Source organism: Arachis hypogaea, chromosome 13 (assembly GCF_003086295.3).
Source record: "Arachis hypogaea cultivar Tifrunner chromosome 13, arahy.Tifrunner.gnm2.J5K5, whole genome shotgun sequence".
Classification (NCBI taxonomy): Eukaryota; Viridiplantae; Streptophyta; class Magnoliopsida; order Fabales; family Fabaceae; genus Arachis; species Arachis hypogaea.
Window position 1 is genome coordinate 90,459,387 of NC_092048.1, and position 19,699 is coordinate 90,479,085.

The following is a 19,699-nucleotide window of genomic DNA, read 5'->3' on the forward strand; positions in this document are numbered from 1 at the left end:
AGCGTTAAATGCCCATTCTGGCACCATTCTGGGCGTTTAACGCCAGAAATGAGCACCAGACTGGCGTTTAACGCCAGGAATGGGCAAGAAGCTGGCGTTAAACGCCAGAAATGGGCAGCAGCCTGGCGTTTAACACCAGGATTGGAAGCAAGAGGCGTTTTGCACGCCACATGGTGCAGGGATGAGAAATCCTTGACACCTCAGGATCTGTGGACCCCACAGGATCCCCACCTACCCCACCTCTCTCTCTCTTCTTCACCCATTCACCAATCACCTCAATATCTCTTCCCCAAAAAACCCTCACCTATCAAATCCCACCATTCTCTTCACCATTCACATCCATCCTTCATATCACTCTACCTACCTCACCATTCAAATTCAAACCACTTTACCACCCAAACCCACCCTATATGGCCGAACCCAAACCCCCATCTCCACTCCTATATAAATCTATCTTTACTCCTTCATTTTCACACAACCTAAACACTACCCATCTCCCTTGGCCGAAACACAAAGCCCCCTCCATCTCCTCTATTTCTTCTTCTTCTACTCTCTTCTTTCTTCTTTTGCTCGAGGACGAGCAACCTTCTAAGTTTGGTATGGTAAAAGCTAAAGCTTCTTTTGTTTTTCCATAACCATTAATGGCACCAAAGACTGGAGAAACCTCTAGAAATAGGAAAGGGAAGGCAAAAGCTTCCACCTCCGAGTCATGGAAGATGGAGAGATTCCTCTCAAGGGTCCATCAAGACCACTTCTATGAAGTTGTGGCCAAGAAGAAGGTGATCCCCGAGGTCCCTTTTAAGCTCAAAAAGGGCGAATATCCGGAGATCCGACATGAGATTCGAAGAAGAGGTTGGGAAGTTCTCACCAACCCCATTCAACAAGTCGGAATCTTAATGGTTCAAGAGTTCTATGCCAATGCATGGATCACCAAGAACCATGATCAAAGTGTGAACCCGGACCCCAAGAATTGGCTTACAATGGTCCGAGAGAAATACTTGGATTTTAGTCCGGAAAATGTAAGGTTGGCATTCAACTTGCCCATGATGCAAGGAGATGCACACCCCTACACTAGAAGGGTCAACTTTGATCAAAGGTTGGACCAAGTCCTCACGGACATATGTGAAGAGGGCGCTCAATGGAAGAGAGATTCAAGAGGGAAGCTGGTTCAACTAAGAAGGCATGACCTCAAGCCCATGACTAGGGGATGGTTGGAGTTCATCCAACGCTCAATCATTCCTACTAGCAACCGATCTGAAGTTACTATAGACCGGGCTATCATGATTCATAGCATCATGATTAGAGAGGAAGTAGAAGTTCATGAGGTTATATCCCAATAACTCTACAAGGTGGCAGACAAGTCCTCCACTCTGGCAAGGTTAGCCTTCCCTCATCTCATTTGTCACCTCTGCAATTCAGCTAGAATTGACATAGAGGAAGACATCCTCATTGATGAGGACAAGCCCATCACTAAGAAAAGGATGGAGCAAGTGAGAGAACCTCACCAAGAGCATGAGGAATTTCCTCATCATGAAATCCCTGAGATGCCTCAAGGGATGCAATTTCCTCCACAAAACTATTGGGAGCAAATCAACACCTCCCTAGGAGAATTAAGTTCCAACATGGGACAACTAAGGGTGGAGCACCAAGAGCATTCTATCCTCCTCCATGAAATTAGAGAAGACCAAAGAACCATGAGAGAGGAGCAACAAAGGCAAGAAAGAGACATTGAGGAGCTCAAGCACTCCATAAGATCTTCAAGAGGAAGAACAAGCCGCCATCACTAAGGTGGACCCGTTCTTTAATTTCCTTGTTCTTTATTTTCTGTCTTTTGAAAATTGTGCTTTATGTTTATGTTTGTGTCTTTATTACATGATCATTAGTGTCTTAGTGTCTATGCCTTGAAGCTATGAAAATGAATCTATCACCTTTCTTAAATGAAAAATGTTTTTAATTGAAAAAGAAAAAGAAGTGCATGAATTTCGAATTTTAAAACAGTTTAATTATTTTGATGTGGTGGCAAGACTATTGTCTTTCTGAATGAATGCTTGAACAGTGCATATTTTTGAATTTGATTGTTTATGAATGTTAAAATTGTTGGCTCTTGAAAGAATGATGGGAAAAGGAGAAATGTTATTTGATGATCTGAAAAATCATAAAATTGATTCTTGAAGCAAGAAAAAGTAGTGAAAAGCTTGCAGAAAAAAAAAAGAAAAGAAAAGAAAAGCAAGCAGAAAAAGCCAATACCCCTTTAAACCAAAAGGCAAGGGTGATAAAAAGGATCCAAGGCTTTGAGCATCAGTGGATAGGAGGGCCCACAGGAATAAAATATTGGCCTAAGCGGCTAAACCAAGCTGTCCCTAACCATGTGCTTGTGGCGTGAAGGTGTCAAGTGAAAACTTGAGACTGAGCGGTTAAAGTCGAGGTCCAAAGCAAAAAGAAGAGTGTGCTTAAGAACCTTGGACACCTCTAATTGGGGACTCTAGCAAAGCTAAGTCACAATCTGAAAAGGTTCACCCAGTTATGTGTTTGTGGCATTTATGTATCCGATGGTAATACTGGAAAACAAAGTACTTTGGGCCACGGCCAAGACTCATAAAGTAGCTTTGTTCAAGAATCAACATACTTAACTAGGAGAATCAATAACACTATCTGGATTCTGAGTTCCTATAGATGCCAATCATTCTGAACTTCAAGGAATAAAGTGAGATGCCAAAACCGTTCAGAAGCAAAGAGCTAAAAGCCCCGCTCATCTAATTAATAGTGATCTTCATAGATGTTTTTGGAATTCATTGTATATTCTCTTCTTTTTATCCTATTTGATTTTTAGTTTCTTGGGGACAAGCAACAATTTAAGTTTGGTGTTGTGATGAGCGGATAATTTATACGCTTTTTGGCATTGTTTTTAGTATATTTTTAGTATATTTTAATGAGTTTTTATTATATTTTTATTAGTTTTTAAATAAAAATCACTCTTCTAGACTTTACTATGAGTTTGTGTGTTTTTCTGTGATTTCAGGTATTTTTTGGCTGAAATTGAGGGACCTGAGCAAAAATCTGATTCAGAGGCTGAAAAAGGACTGCAGATGCTATTGGATTCTGACCTCCCTACACTCGAAGTGGATTTTCTGGAGCCACAGAAGCTCAATTGGCGTGCTCTCAATTGCGTTGGAAAGTAGACATCCTGGGCTTTCCAGCAATATATAATAGTCTATACTTTGCCCGATATTTGATGGCCCAAACCGGCGTTCCAAGTCAGCTCAAGAATTCTGGCGTTTAACTCCAAAACTGGCACAAAAGCTGGAGTTAAACGCCCAAACTGGCACAAAAGCTGGCGTTTAACTCCAAGAAAAGTCTCTACACATGGAAGCTTCAATGCTCAGCCCAAGCACACACCAAGTGGGTCCGGAAGAAGATTTCTGCATTAATTACTGATTTCTGTAAACCCTAGGCTACTAGTTTTCTATAAATAGGACCCTTTGCTATTGTATTTTGATCTTTTACTCATACTTGGATAGACCTTTTCACGTTTGGGGGCTGGCCTCACGGCCATTCCTAGACTTCTTGTTCTTATCTATTTTCAACGGTGGAGTTTCTACACACCATAGATTAAGGTGTGGAGCTCTGCTGTTCTTCATGAATTAATACAATTACTATTGTTTTTCTATTCAACTAAAGTCTATTTCTTCTTCAAGATATTCATTCGCACCCAAGAACATGATGAATGTGATGATTATGTGACACTCATCACCATTCTCACCTATGAACGCGTGACTGACAACCACTTCCATTCTATATGCAAACAAGCTTGAATGCGTATCTCTTGGGTTTCTAATCTAAGATTGAAACCTTCGTGGTATAGGCTAGAATTATTGGCGGCCATTCCTGAGATCCAAAACGTCTAAACCTTGTCTGTGGTATTCTGAGTAGGATCTGGGAAGGGATGACTGTGACGAGCTTCAAACTCGCGATTGTGGGGCGTGTGACAGACGCAAAAGGATCAATGGATCCTATTCCGACATGATCGAGAACCGACAGATGATTAGCCATACGGTGACAGCGCATTTGGAACGTTTTTACTGAGAGGACGGGAAGTAGCCATTGACAACGGTGATGCCCAACATAAAGCTTGCCATGGAAAGGAGTATGAATGATTGGAAGAAGGCAATAGGAAAGCAGAGGTTCAGGAGGAACAAAGCATTTTCATACGCTTATCTGAAATTCCAACCAAAGAATTACATAAGTATCTCTATCTTTATTTTATGTTTTATTTATCTTTTAATTATCAATTCTCCATCACCATCTGAATTCGCCTTACTGAGATCTACAAGGTGACCATAGCTTGCTTCAAGCCGACAGTCTCCGTGGGATCCACCCTTACTCACGTAAGGTATTACTTGGACGACCCAGTGCACTTGCTGGTTAGTTGTGCAGAATTGTGACAAAGTGTGATTCACGTTTGAGAGCTCCAAGTCTTTGGCGCCATTGTTGATGATCACAATTTCGTGCACTAATCACCTAAACAAGCAAAATCACCAAAATTGCTAAGAAACCAAACCCAAAACGTGCAGGAACTTAGAGCTAGAAACTGGATCATGAAGAGAGAAATCTTACCAGATTTCTTTAGATAGAAAGGAAGAGCTTGTCAATCGGAGCTCCGTAGCTCAAGTTGTGGCTCCCGAAAGTGGAGGATGAATAGTGCTCCCATGGCTTCTCTTCTCTCTTCTCTCATAACCGAACTCCCTCTCTCTCTTTAATGAAAATGAGCTGAAAGCTCATTAAAGGAGACTTATATAAGTTGGGCTTGGGCCTAACTTGGGCCCGGTCCAATCCGTTAGCATTTTTAGCCCGTTCGGCCCAACTTTGGGCCAAACCTTTAACACTAACGGCCGGTTTTCCATTCCTAATATGTTTCTAGGATTTTCGACTGTTTTCACTTTTTCTCGCACAGAACCGGGCAGACTTAAATAGGTTTGACCGGTTCAACTGCCGGTTCGCCGTTTTTCACAGAAAATACATTTTCTGACTCGGAAAGACCTACTGAGTCCAAAAATCATATTTAAATCCCCAAATTATCATTCTAACTTTTGTGAAACTTAATTTGGGTATTTAAATTATTTTATTCGTAAAAAACTCAATTTTTACACATTGTGTTTGATTTAGGGCACAAATTGAGAAATTTGGGATACTAGGGTTTAAATTAAGAATTTTTAGAATTAGGGTAATATATATATATATATATATATATATATATATATATATATATATATTTATATAAGTAATATAATAATTTTTACAAAATATTTGAGATCAAATAACAATTTAGGATTTGAATATAATACTGTAAAGATTATTTTTGGAGTATATAAAATTTTATTTACTAATATATCATTGACGTCAAATAATTATTTTTAATTTAAATTATAAAATGAACGTACTAGTCATATTTTATAAAATACACTTTTAATCCAAGAATATCAATTATTTAGATTATACGATGTAATTTTTTATTATTTCGCTATTACCAAAACTTTAGTTTCAATTTGTATAAAATAATTAATTATAATAAAAATTGTACATAACTATTAATTATCTTAAACTTAAAGTATTTATAAAAATCAATTTAATCATTTCTAACAAATTAATCTCTAAGAGTTTAATTTAATAAAATAAATCATAATTTATTCATAATACAAATTCCTTAAATTAAATTACCTAACACTTCCATTATTTAGTTTTAATTTCAAATTACATGAAATAACCAATTATAAAAATTATATAAGATTATTAACTAACTTAACTCCATATATTATTAATAAAACTAATTTAATTACTCTTAAAAGATTAGTTTATAAAAATAAGAAGTTCAAAATAAAATAAGTCACAATTTATTTATATAATTATTTGAAATTATTTTTATTGGTATTATTTAATTTGTATAATTATTTAAACAATATTAGAAAATTATTGTAATGGTTGTAAAACCGTTATTTAAAATAGTCAAAGAGAATGGTTTTATTTTTTTACTATAGCGTAATAAAAAATTAAACTTCAACAGCAACACTATAAAAATCGTTGTCTAAGACCATCTAATTGAACGATTTTAAAGTGTAGCATTTTGGCAACGGTTTTTATGCGTTTCTTTTGTACAATTATTTAAACAACAATAAAAAACTGTTGCTTAAATACAAATCATGGTAATGGTTGTAAAACCGTTCTTTAAAATAGTCAAAGAAAACGGTTTTAATTTGTTGCTATAAAATAATGAAAAATTGAATTCAACAATAACACTATAAAAAATCGTTGTCTTAACCTATCTAAGAGAACGATTTTAAGGTGTTACAAAATTTGGCGTTAGCCAAAGGCCTTATTTGTTATAGTGGTACTATCAACAAGGCGGTAACTATAATCAAGGTGGTAACTACAATCAAGGTTGCCAAGACAATTCCAACCAAGGATGGAGAGACAACTACAACCAAGAAGGCAGAGACAATGGTGGAAATTAAAGGTGGAATAATAACTACCAACAAAACCCTCTGCACCAACAACAAAACCAAGGCTAAAGATACCAAACCACCTCACCAAAGGCAAGCTCAAGAACCTCAACTCAACCAATCACAAGTCCCCCAAATTACCTACCCTCCTTCTTCCTCCATGATGCATGAAAATTTGTATTGCTACAAATTTCCTTCGGCAAGTACACCGAATTGTCATCAAGTAAAAACTCACAGTAGAGTAAGGTCGAATCCCACAGGGATTGATTGGTTGAGCAACTTTAATTAGAGGAGTATTCTAGTTGAACTAAGAAAAATTGGGTTGAGAATTGCAGAAAGTAAAATGGTGGGAAAGGTAAATAACAAGAAATGTAAATAACAGAAAGTAAATTGCAGAATATAAAGTGCAAAAGGTAAATTACAGAAACTTAAATGGGAATGGGGCTGATTAGCTTAAATGTAAACAGCAGAATCTAAAGAGAATGGGAAAGATCAGAAGTGGGGGAGTTCATTGGGCTTAGGATATGTTGCATTCTCTGGATCAAGTTCATTCTCATTTCTTCCTCAATCCATGCATTCATTGATCTCTTGGCAATCGTAGGTGATTGAATCCCAATTCCTTGGCAATTCAATCTCTCTAAGCTTCAAAAATTGCCCAATTCCTTGATCTAATTACTCATGGAAAGAGATAAAGTATGATCACTGATTATACCACATATTTTTCTAGATCAAAGTATTGGTAGGATTATATGTCACCATATCCATCCAACCCCCAACCCATTCCAACATGAGAAAGCATTTCTAGCATGATTTCCTCATTCCTGTTCCAAGGTTCAGAGGAAATCCAAGTATGAGCAATTTCTCTTCCGAGACAATTGCTCAATTGAATGAAGATCGAAAGCTTTCAAGCAAATCAAGAGAATGGAAAGATGAAGAAGAATGAAAACTACAATTGATCTATTGAATTACAACAGAGCTCCCTAACCCAATGAAGAGGGGTTTAGTTGTTCATAGCTCTGGGAATGGAAATTGAAAATGAAAAGTGCATTTCAAAAGTAAACTGAATTACAGAGAAAGTAAAAATACAGAGTGTTTACAATCTTGGAAACACAGGTGCCAATCTCCTTTTTTCTAGTTCAAAACTACCCCTATATATACTACTTCTATGATCTTTAGTTCCCTCTGCAAGTCTCTGGATGTGGGCCTTTAAGCATAGTTGAAGCAGTTACAATCTCAGTGGGCTTAGCTCAGCTTGCTAGAAGAGTTTGAGTAAGGTAACTATCACGTTAGTCAGGCCGTTAGTATGGTTAACGTCAAGTGTAAAATCCTGGTTCGAAGATGTTAGTGACGCTAACTTGGTCACTAACGTCCCCAAACTCTTTGAAGTCACGTTAACCCCACCGTTAGTGGCACTAACCTGGCCACTAACGTAGCTTTCCTAACCATGATCATGTTAATGGTGTTAACTACACCATTAATGTTAAATTCATCTCTTCTTCCACATTAATAGCCCACATTAGTGGTGTTAACGTGTCCATTAATGTGTGCATACCTTGGCTCGAAGACATTAGTGGTGTTAACTTCACCACTAACGTTGCAAACTTCCTCTTGTTTTACATTAGTGCCCACGTTAGTGGCACTAACATGGCCACTAACGCGGGCTTCTTGGCCATTCCCAACATTAGTGGTGAAGTTAACACCACTAACGTTGCAAAGTCCCCTTCCTTCTATGTTAGTGCCCACGTTAGTGGCACTAACGGGGCCACTAACGTGGGCTTAAATGACCTTGAAAGACGTTAGTGGTGCTAACTTCGACACTAACATTGCAAGCCTTCCCTTTCTCTACGTTAATGGCCACGTTAGCGACACTAACGTGGCCACTAATGTGGCTCTTCTCTGCTTCTTCTTACCTGAAATCAAATAAACAAAGTGCATCAAAGTCTTGCTTTTGATCATGAGATGATGCATCATGCATTATATCATTCAATTCTTGCATTATTCTCATGAATTTATTTAGAATTTATAATGTTTGCTAGGATCAAGGTGTGGATGCATATTCAACCAAATACTTGCTTATTTCCTAAGAAAGTGCATGAAACTAACCTAAAGCATACAAAAAATGGCTAGTAAAACTAGCCAAGATGCCTTGGCATTACTCCAACCAAGATGAAACACTCCGTTCTATTCTTCAAGGACAAAAAGAGCTTCAAACTTCACTTACCTCTAGCCTCACCGGTCTTACCTCCACTCTCCAAGCTCTTATATCCCGTATGGAACCACTCTCTACCTCCAATACTCAACCTTCAAGCTCTAGTGCACTTCCCTCTCAATATTTACCCAACCCCAAGGGTGGAATCAATGCCATCACTTTGAGGTCCGGCACTACATTGCAAGAGAGAAGTCCCGAGGAGCCAAGCTCAAGATAAGCCACTCAAGATGAAGATGTTATTGAGGTAGAAGATGTGGAAGACGAGGATGAGGTGCAAAAGGCAGTTGAAGAAGAAGTTTCTCAACCATGGATTGGAGTTTCTAAGGAAGACAATGTCTTAAAAGAAGCCATTCCCATTCCTTTTCCTCACCTAGCTAGGAGGACTAAAAAGCAAGTGGAGCTCGATCCCAAGATGGTGGATATCTTTTAAAAGGTTGAGGTAACTATCCCCCTTTTTGATGCTATTCATCAAGTTCCTAAGTATGCTAAGTTTTTGAAGGATTTGTGCATGAATAAGGAAAAGATCCATGATTTAGAAACTATTCCTTTGGGTAGCTCGATTTCTGCTTCGATGGGTGCTATACCGGAGAAATATGGTGATCCCGATCCTTGTATGGTAACTTGCACAATAAGTGGTATGCAGTTTGTGGATTGCATGTGTGACTCATGCGCTTGTGTTAACATTATGCCATTATCTGTATATGATGCTTTGAAGCTTCCACCGTTGAAAAGGTCGGCTGCCCGTTTTGTTTTGGCGGATAAGAGCATAATCTCGGTAGTTGGCATTGTGGAAGACGTCTTGGTGACCATTAAGGGGTTGATTTTTTCTATTTATTTCTACATTCTTGAGATACCCCCTAATGACTCAGAAAGACCATTATCTATCTTTCTTGGGAGGCCGTTCTTGAAGACCTCTCGGTTTAAATTGGATTCCTTCTCGGGTACATACTCCTTTGAGATTGATGGAAGAGCAGTGAGTTTCAACCTTGATGAAGCTGTGAAGCATCCACCAGAAGACCACTCTATCTTCCAGTGTGATATTATTGATGAAATTGTGGCCGAAGTCCACCAGGATAAAGTTGATGAGAAGAACATGGTTTAAGGTGCAAGTGTGGGGAAGCCCCCTGAGTATACTGAAGACACCTTGCCACCTCCAATGGTTCTAGATGATCAGGTGCCAAGCCATGAGCTGACTATGAAGTTAAAGCCCCTTCCACTTCACCTCAATAATGCTTATCTTGAAGATAATCAAAAGCTCCCAGTGATTATTGCAAAGGAGCTTACTTCCCAACAAGAGGAGCGACTGCTTAATGTACTGAGAAGAAACAATAAAGCTATTGGGTGGAGTTTGGTGGACATAGTTGGTATAAGCCCTCAAGTTTGTGAGCATCGTATTTTTCTAGAAGAGGGAGCCAAGGCTATCCGTTAACCCCAAAGGCGGTTGAACACAACAATTCTAGAAGTTGTGAAGAAGGAAGTGACTCGATTGCTTGAAGTCGACATTATCTATCCAATCTCGGATAGTGAGTGGGTTAGTCTAGTACAAGTTGTCCCAAAGAAGTCCAGCATTACAACAGTGAAGAACGAGAATGGGGAACTCATGGTTACAAGGGTGCAGAATTCCTGGAGAGTGTGTGATGAGCGGATAATTTATACGCTTTTTGGCATTGTTTTACATAGTTTTCAGTATAATTTAGTTAGTTTTTAGTATATTTTTATTAGTTTTTATATAAAAATTACATTTCTGGACTTTACTATGAGTTTGTATGTTTTTCTGTGATTTCAGGTAATTTCTGGCTAAAATTGAGGGACTTGAGCAAAAATCAGATTCAGAGGTTGAAGAAGGACTGCAGATGTTGTTGGATTCTGACCTCCCTGAACTTAAAGTGGATTTTTTGGAGCTACATGAGTCTAAATGGCGCGCTCTCAATTGCGTTGGAAAGTAGACATCCAGGGCTTTCCAGAAATATATAATAGTCCATACTTTGCTCGAGTTTAGACTATGCAAACTGGCGTTCAACTACAGCTCTCTGCCCTATTCTGGAGTTAAACGCCAGAAACAGGTTGCAAAGCAGAGTTAAACGCCAAAAATAGGTTACAAACTGGCGTTTAACTCCAAGAAATACCTCTACACGTGAAAGCTTCAATGCTCAGCCCAAGCACATACCAAGTGGGCCCGGAAGTGGATTTCTGCATCATTTACTTATTTTTGCAACCCTAGTAACTAGTTTAGTATAAATAGAACTTTTTACTATTGTGTTAGACATCTTTTGATCATGTTTTGATGATTGAACCCTCTTTGGGAGGCTGGCCATTCGGCCATGCCTGGACCATTATCACTTATGTATTTTCAACGGTAGAGTTTCTACACACCATAGATTAAGGTGTAGAGCTCTGCTGTTCCTCATGAATTAATGCAAAGTACTATTGTTTTTCTATTCAATTCAAGCCTATTCCTTCTCTAAGATATTCATTCGCACACAAGAACATGATGAATGTGATAATTATGTGACGATCATCATCATTCTCACTTATGAACACGTGCCTGACAAACACTTCCGTTCTACATGCAAACAAGCTTGAATGTGTATCTCTTAGCTTTCTGATCGTGAGATCATAGTCTTCGTGGTATAAGCTAGAACTATTGGCGGCCATTCTTGAGATCCGAAAAGTCTAAACCTTGTCTGTGGTATTCCGAGTAGGATCTGGGAAGGGATGGCTGTGACGAGCTTCAAACTCGCGAGTGCTGGGCGTAGTGACAGACGCAAAAGGATTACTGAATCCTATTCCAGTATGATCGAGAACCGACAAATGATTAGCCGTGCAGTGACAGCACATCTTGGACCATTTTCACTGAGAGGACGGGAAGTAGCCATTGACAACGGTGATGCCCTATATAAAGCTTGCCATGGAAAGGAGTAGGAATGATTGGATGAAGACAGCAGGAAAGCAGAGGTTCAGGAGGAACAAAAGCATCTATATATGCTTATCTGAAATTCTCACCAATGAATTACATAAGTATCTCTATCTTTATTTTACATTTTATTTATATTTTAATTATATTTTAATTATCAATTCACCATAACCATTTGAATCCGCCTGACTGAGATTTACAAGGTGACCATAGCTTGCTTCAAGCCAACAATCTCCATGGGATCGACCCTTACTCACGTAAGGTTTATTACTTGGACGACCCAGTGCACTTGTTGGTTAGTTGTGCGAACTTGTGACAAAGAACTAAGATTATGAACGTGCGTATAAAGTTGTCAGCGCCGTTACCAAGGAATGAATGATCAGGATTTCTGCGCGCCAAGTTTTTGGCGCCGTTGCCGGGGATTGTTCGAGTTTGGACAACTGACGGTTCATCCTGTTGCTCAGATTAGGTAATTTTATTTTAATTTTAAGCCTTTTGTTTTTGTTCTTTTTATTTTTGAAAAATTTAATTAATATATATATATATATATTTCAAAAAAAAATTAATTTATGTTCTTCAGAATTTTTAAGAAGGAATTCTAGAGTTTCATGAAACATGTTGAAGCCTGGCTGGCTGTAAAGCCATGTCTAACTCTTTTGGACCGAGGCTTCCACTCATCAGCACAGAAGCAAGTTGAATGAAGTATCAGCTGTTGTATGTCTGATTTGTATCTGCTAAAGCTTGGCAGGCCATTGGCCATGTCTAGTATTTTGGACCGGAGCTTTCACTGAAAGCTTGGCTGGCTAGTGAGCCATGTCTAATTCCTAGACTGGAGTTTTAGACTAACATTGCAAGATTCCTGGAATTCCTATTAAAAATTTTGAAATCCTTATTTTCCTTTTCAAAAGAATTTTTGAAAAATCCAAAAAAATTAATAAAGTTATAAAACCAAAAATAATTTGATGTTTCTTGCTTGAATCTAGTGTCAAGTCATAAGTTTGGTGTCAATTGCATGTTTATCTCTTTCTTGCATTTTTTGAAAATCCATGCATTGCATTCTTCATTATCTTCAAGTTTTTCTTGGTAAGTCTTCTTGTTTGATCTTCATATTTTCTTGTTTTGTGTCTTTTCTTGTTTTCCATATGCATTCTTGAATTATTAGTGTCTAAAAATTAAAAATTTCTAAGTTTGGTGTCTTGCATGTTTTTCTCTTCTTAAAAATTTTCAAAAATAAGTTCTTGGTGTTCATCTTGACATTCAAAGTGTTCTTGGTGTTCATCTTGACATTCATAGTGTTCTTGCATGCATCATTTATTTTGATCCAAAATTTTCATGCATTGAGTCTTTTTGATGTTTTTCTCTCTCATCATTAAAATTCAAAAATAAAAAAATATCTTTTCATTTTTCACTCATAATTTTCGAAAATTTGACTTGACTTTTTCAAAACTTTTTAAAATTTAGTTGTTTCTTATGAGTCAAATCAAATTTTCAATTTAAAAATCCTATCTTTTTTAAATCTTTTTCAAAAATCAAATCTTTTTCATTTTTTCTTTCATATTTTCGAAAATTTCAAATTGATTTTCAAAAATCTTTTTCTTATTTTTTTTCATAATTTCAAAATCTTTACTAACAATTAATGTGATTGATTCAAAAAAATTTTAAGTTTGTTACTTGCCTATTAAGAAAGGTTCAATCTTTAAATTTTAAATTCATATCTTTTTGTTTCTTGTTAGTCAAATAATCAACTTTAATTTTCAAAATCAAATATGTTAAAATTTCTTTTTCAAAACTTTTTCAAAATAAGTTTGAATCACATCTTTTTCAAAATCAATTTCTAAATCTTTTCTAACTCCTTATCTTTTCAAAACTTGATTTTCAAATCTTTTTCAATTAACCACTTAACTTTTTGTTTGATTCTTATCTTTTTCAAAACTACCTAACTAACTCTCTCTCTCTAATTTTCGAAAATCCCTTCCTTCTTTTTCAAAATTCAATTTTAATTAACTAATTGTTTTAAATTTCAATTTAAATTAGTTTCATTTTTCTTTCTAATTTTCGAATTCTAACTTTGATTTTAAATTAAAAACAAAAATATTTTTATTTTATTTTATTTAATTTTTGAATTCTCTCATCTCTCATCCCCTTCTATTTATTTATTTATTTACTAACACTTCTCTTCACTCAAGAATTCGAACTCACTCTTCCCCTCTGTATTTGGATTCTTATCTTTTTCTTCTTCTATTCTTCTCTTTTTATACTTACATAAGGAATCTCTATACTGTGACATAGAGGATTCCATATTTTCTTTTCTGTTTTCTTCTTTTTCATATGAGCAGGAACAAGGATAAGAACATTCTTGTTGAGGCTGATCCTGAACCTGAAAGGACTCTGAAGAGGAAGCTAAGGGAAGCTAAAGCACAACTCTTTGGAGAAAATCTGACAGAAATTTTTGAAAAAGAAGGAGTAATGGCCTAAAATAATAACAATGCAAGGAAGATGCTTGGTGACTTTACTGCACCAAATTCCAATTTACATGGAAGAAGCATCTCAGTCCCTGCCATTGGAGCAAACAATTTTGAGCTAAAGCCTCAATTACTTTCTCTGATGCAACAGAACTGCAAGTTTCATGGACTTCCATCAGAAGATCCTTCTCAGTTCTTAACTGAATTCTCACAAATCTGTGATACTGTTAAGACCAATGGGGTTGACTCCAAGGTCTACAGGCTTATGCTTTTCCTGTTTGCTGTAAGAGACAGAGCTAGAATATGGTTGGACTCTCAACCTAAAGATAGCCTGAACTCTTGGGATAAGCTGGTCACGGCTTTCTTAGCCAAGTTCTTTCCTCCTCAAAAGCTTAGTAAGCTTAGAGTGGATGTTCAAACCTTCAGACAGAAGGACGGTGAATCCCTTTATGAAGCTTGGAAGAGATATAAGCAACTGACCAAAAAGTGTCCTTCTGACATGCTATCCGAATGGACCATCCTGGATATATTCTATGATGGTCTATCTGAGTTATTAAAGATGTCATTGGACCATTTTGCAGGTGGATCCATTCATCTAAAGAAAACGCCTGCAGAAGCTCAGGAACTCATTGACATGGTTGCTAATAACCAGTTCATGTACGCTTTAAGAGGAATCCTGTAAGTAATGGGATGCCTCAAAGGAAGGGAGTTCTTGAAATTGATGCTCTGAATGCCATATTGGCTCAGAATAAAATATTGACTCAGCAAGTCAATATGATTTCTTAGAGTCTGAATGGAATGCAAGCTGCATCCAATAGTACTCAAGAGGCATCTTCTGAAGAAGAAGCTTATGATCCTGAGAACCCTGCAATAGCAGAGGTGAATTACATGGGTGAATCCTATGGAAACACCTATAATCCCTCATGGAGAAATCATCCAAATTTCTCATGGAAGGATCAACAAAAGCCTCAACAAGGCTTTAATAATGGTGGAAGAAACAGGTTTAGCAATAGCAAACCTTTTCCATCATCCACTCAGCAACAGACAGAGAATTTTGAGCAGAATCCATCTAGCTTAGCAAACATAGTCTCTGATCTATCTAAGGCCACTTTAAGTTTTATGAATGAAACAAGGTCCTCCATTAGAAATCTGGAGGCACAAGTGGGCCAGCTGAGTAAAAGGGTCACTGAAACTCCTCCTAGTACTCTCCCAAGCAATACAGAAGAGAATCCACAAAGAGAGTGCAAGGCCATTACCTTACTTGGTGTGGCCGAACCCAGAGAGGAGGAGGAGGACATGAATCCTAGTGACGAAGACCTCATGGGACGTCCATTGACCTATAAGGAGTTTTCCTTTGAGGAACCAAAGGAATCTGAGGCTCATCTAGAGACCATAGAGATTCCATTGGACTTCCTTTTACCATTCATGAGCTCTGATGACTATTCATCCTCTGAAAAAGATGATGACATTGATGAAGAGCAAGTTGCTCAGTATTTAGGAGCAATCATGAAGCTGAATGCCAAATTATTTGGTAATGAGACTTGGGAGGATGAACCTCCATTGCTCATCAAGGAACTAAATGCCTTGGTTCATCAAACTCTACCTCAAAAGAAACAGGATCCTGGTAAATTTTTAATACCCTGTAACATAGGCACCATGACCTTTGAGAAGGCTCTGTGTGACCTGGGGTCAGGCATAAAATTAATGCCACTCTCTGTAATGGAGAAACTTGGGATCTTTAAGATGTAAGCTGCCAGAATCTCATTGGAGATGGCAGACAACTCAAGAAAACAGGCTTATGGACAAGTAGAGGACGTGTTAGTAAAGGTTGAAGGCCTTTACATCCCTGCTGATTTCATAATACTAGACACTGGGAAGGATGAGGATGAATCCATCATCCTTGGAAAACCCTTCCTAGCCACAGCAAAGGCTGTGATTGATCTGGACAGAGGAGAGTTGATCCTTCAACTGAATGAGGACAACCTTGTGTTTAAAACTCAAGGATCTCCTTCTGTAACCATGGAGAGGAAGCATGAAAAGCTTATCTCACTGCAGAGTCAACCAAAGCCCCCACAGTCAAACTCTAAGTTTGGTGTTGGGAGGCCACAACCAAACTCTAAGTTTGGTGTTGAACCCCCAGATTCAAACTCTAAGTTTGGTGTTGGGAGGTCCCAACAATGCTCTGAACATCTGTGAGGCTCCATGAGATCTCATTGTCAAGCTACTGACTGATGGTGTATTTTTGGAAAACGAATTCCAAAACACCTAAAACTCACCGACAAGTATACCGGGTCACATCAAGTAATAATAACTCACATGAGTGAGGTCGATCCCACAGGGATTGAAGGATTGAGCAATTTTAGTTTAGTGGTTTGATTTAGTCAAGCGAATCAAGTATTGGTTTGAGTGGTTTATGATTGACAGAAGCTAAATTGCATAAAATGTAAAGGAAGAGGGAAGAATTGCAGTAAATTAAAGAGAACAGAAAATAAAAGTGCTGAATCTTAAAGAACAAGTAAATTAAATTACAGAAGCTTAGATTGCAAGAAATGTAAATGACTGAATCTTAAAGTGCAAGAAAGGTAAACTGCTTGAATTATAAAAGGAATTGGGAGCTGGGATTGCAGAAATTTAAACAAGCAGAAGTAAATTGCAATAAACAGAAGAGCAAAAGATGAATTGAATTTAAGTAGATCTCAAACAGAAAAGTAAAAATGCTTGAAGAATTAAAACAGAAAGTAAATGTAGCTTAATTGCAGAAGTTAAAAGAGAGATTGAAGATCACAGGAGTGGAAGAGACTAGAAAACAAGTCTAGATCTCAAATCCTTCCTTGATCCAACAAGAACAATTGCAAAAGAAATGGAAAAGTAAGTTGCAGAAGAAGTAGAAGAGTGAAAGTAGTAAACAGAATTTTGAATGTAATTCAAAACTTCTAAAATTATGCAGAAAAATTAACAGAAGATCTCAAGGTGAGATTGAAACAGATTCTTCAATTCTTCACCCAAGATCCAAGACAAGAAGTAAAAATGCTCAAGCAAGAACAAGGAAGAAGAGAGATCAATTCTCCTCCCAAATTCTCCAAGATCCAAATTCAAAGTAAAAACTCTAAAAATTATAAAATAAAAATTATCAAAGAAGCAAAAAGGTCCCTACTAAATCAAAATAGCTTCTATTTATACACTTTCTATTCTTGGATTTAATAACTTGGGTGGGCTTTTTAATTTGGTGAAGAATTGAATTGAATTGGATTTTTAATTAAATTTTCAGCCCATGTGTTGCTCCCAGTGGAATGCTCTGCTCTTGTGGGGAGCGAAACATCAATGCTTGTGTTGGAGCTCCTTGTTGCGTGCCAAGGCTTGGGAGGCATTCAGGATAGCGCTCCGCTCTTGTGGGGAGCGGAGCGTTGTGGCTTGTGTTGGAGCTTGTCTTGTGCACACACTAAGCTCCCTGTCCGTGTCATGTTGCGCTCCAAGCTTCCCTGGCCGTGTCAAGCTTGTGCAAGGAATGAAGAGAGTAGCGCTCTGCTCTCCTTAGGAGCGGAGCATTGGCACTTCCAAGGAAAGGTCCTTGGTTCGATTCTTGCTGGAGCCTTTTGGTGCAAATTTCCTTGGTTTCTTGTAGCGCCTTCCCTCCACTCTTCATGACTACCCTTGGTTCGAATCCTTGTGAATGCAATTTGGCCAAGTTTTGCTCATTTTCCTTAGTGAGTAGCACTCCTCCACTCCCCCTTGCTCATGAGTTCGAACCTTGTAGCCTTCACTAGCAAACTTTGTTTTTGGATTTATTCTTGAGTGAAGCCCGATAATGCTCTCAAGGGGAGCGGAGCATCATTCTTCTCTCCTTTGTTTCTTGGTTCCAAATTGTGCTCCACTCTCAAGGAGAGCGTAGCATCCAAGCTTGCTTCCTTAGTTCTTTGTTATGCTCCCAGTAGAGTGTTGTGGTTTGCCTCCTTCATTGTGCCACGCCTCTTTGTTTCTTTTGCCACCTCTTCTTCTCCTTGGGCCACGCTTCTTTGGCCACGCTTTCTTATTTTCTTTTTTTCTTCACCTACAAGTAATCAAAATAACCAATCAAAGTATCACCAAATTCACAAGGTTTATAAATCATTCAAATATCAATTAAATTTAGCTTAAACCTCATGATTTAGTATCAATTAAATGGTGGTTGATTGATTCAAAGAAACCATGCAATTCCATTCCAAATTACTTACTTACAATGCAAGAAAGTGCATAAAACCTAATAAAAACAGAGAAAAAGACTAGTAAAACTAGGCTAAGATGACTTGTCATCACAACACCAAACTTAAAACTTGCTTGTCCCCAAGCAAGAAAAGAATTATGCTCAAAGGTTCTTTCAATTAGAATGGATTTGAAGAAAAACATGTGCTATCCTGTGAGTGAAGTGATTAAGTGACAGTGGGGTGAACTCTAAATTATATGCTCATGCAAGGGCTTCAGTGCTTATTAGTCCCTACATCTTGGAAGTCTTAGGTCTTAGAACTTTCATCCAAATGATATCATGGAGATCTCTCTATAGGTAATCACCTTGAAGCAGCTTATAATTTCTGTGTTTTGGCCTTGACTCTAAGTGTCATGTCTCAAAGCGGCTCTTTAGATAAACTTTCAATCAATACTCCTAAACCAGTTGGTTTTAAGGTATTAGGTGTTAAAGCACCCCTACGAATTTACTTGCTCAAGCCTCTCTCTTTGACACAGTTTGACCACAAGCATTTACTAGGATTACAACTCTTTGAGTCTTTGTTTCTTCCTTCTTTTCTGCCTAGTAATTGATGCTCAGAACCTTGGGCCATGCTCTTTTATTTTTGTATTTTCTTTATTTTCTTTTGTTTGCTGCTTCTTGGATCAATAAATATTTGAGAATCTCTACAATACTTCTTTGAACTCTATGTCCTGCCAATGAGCTCCCATGCAAGTTTTCACAAGCATGCAACCTCAATGCATAATCATACAACTAGAACCACCACTTCTCCTAATCTTTTGCTTGCCTAAAAACTGTTTAATTCTTTAATCCTTCTTTTCAAAGAACTGTCATGTGATGCTTTTTTGAGTCACTGAGTGCAAACAAGTTTAGAGAGTATCGGGTTGTGAATGATCAAGCATCTTAATTATTGAATTACAGAGAAACTATACTAGACAGAAAGACAGATAGGAGTATAATATCACTTTCAATCATTGTAGTGATGCCAACTAATCACTTAACAGTACCACCTTTTGGAGTTTGCTTGCTTTACTCCTCATCATCATCAGTGCTGGTCTTCACATTCCTTTTTCCTCTTTTTGGTTGATGATGCTTAATCCTTCCAAAAACTTGTATGATACTCTGCAATGATATTGAAAGTTGCTTGTTCCCAAGCACTTTAAAAAGTGGTTAGCATGCATGAGTTATTTGTGGGCTTTTGAACTTACTTTGGTGTGGGAACACCAAACTTAGTACCTTGCCAATGGTTCTCATGCATCAGATTGACCATATGTAAAACTCTTTTTCTTTGCCAAAGGTAATAGAACTAAAAACTAGGAAACAGCAGAATAGTTAACTAGTTTATCTAAATGCTTGAAGTTAGCATTATACAGAAGGTGAGAATGTGTTTTATGATGAAGT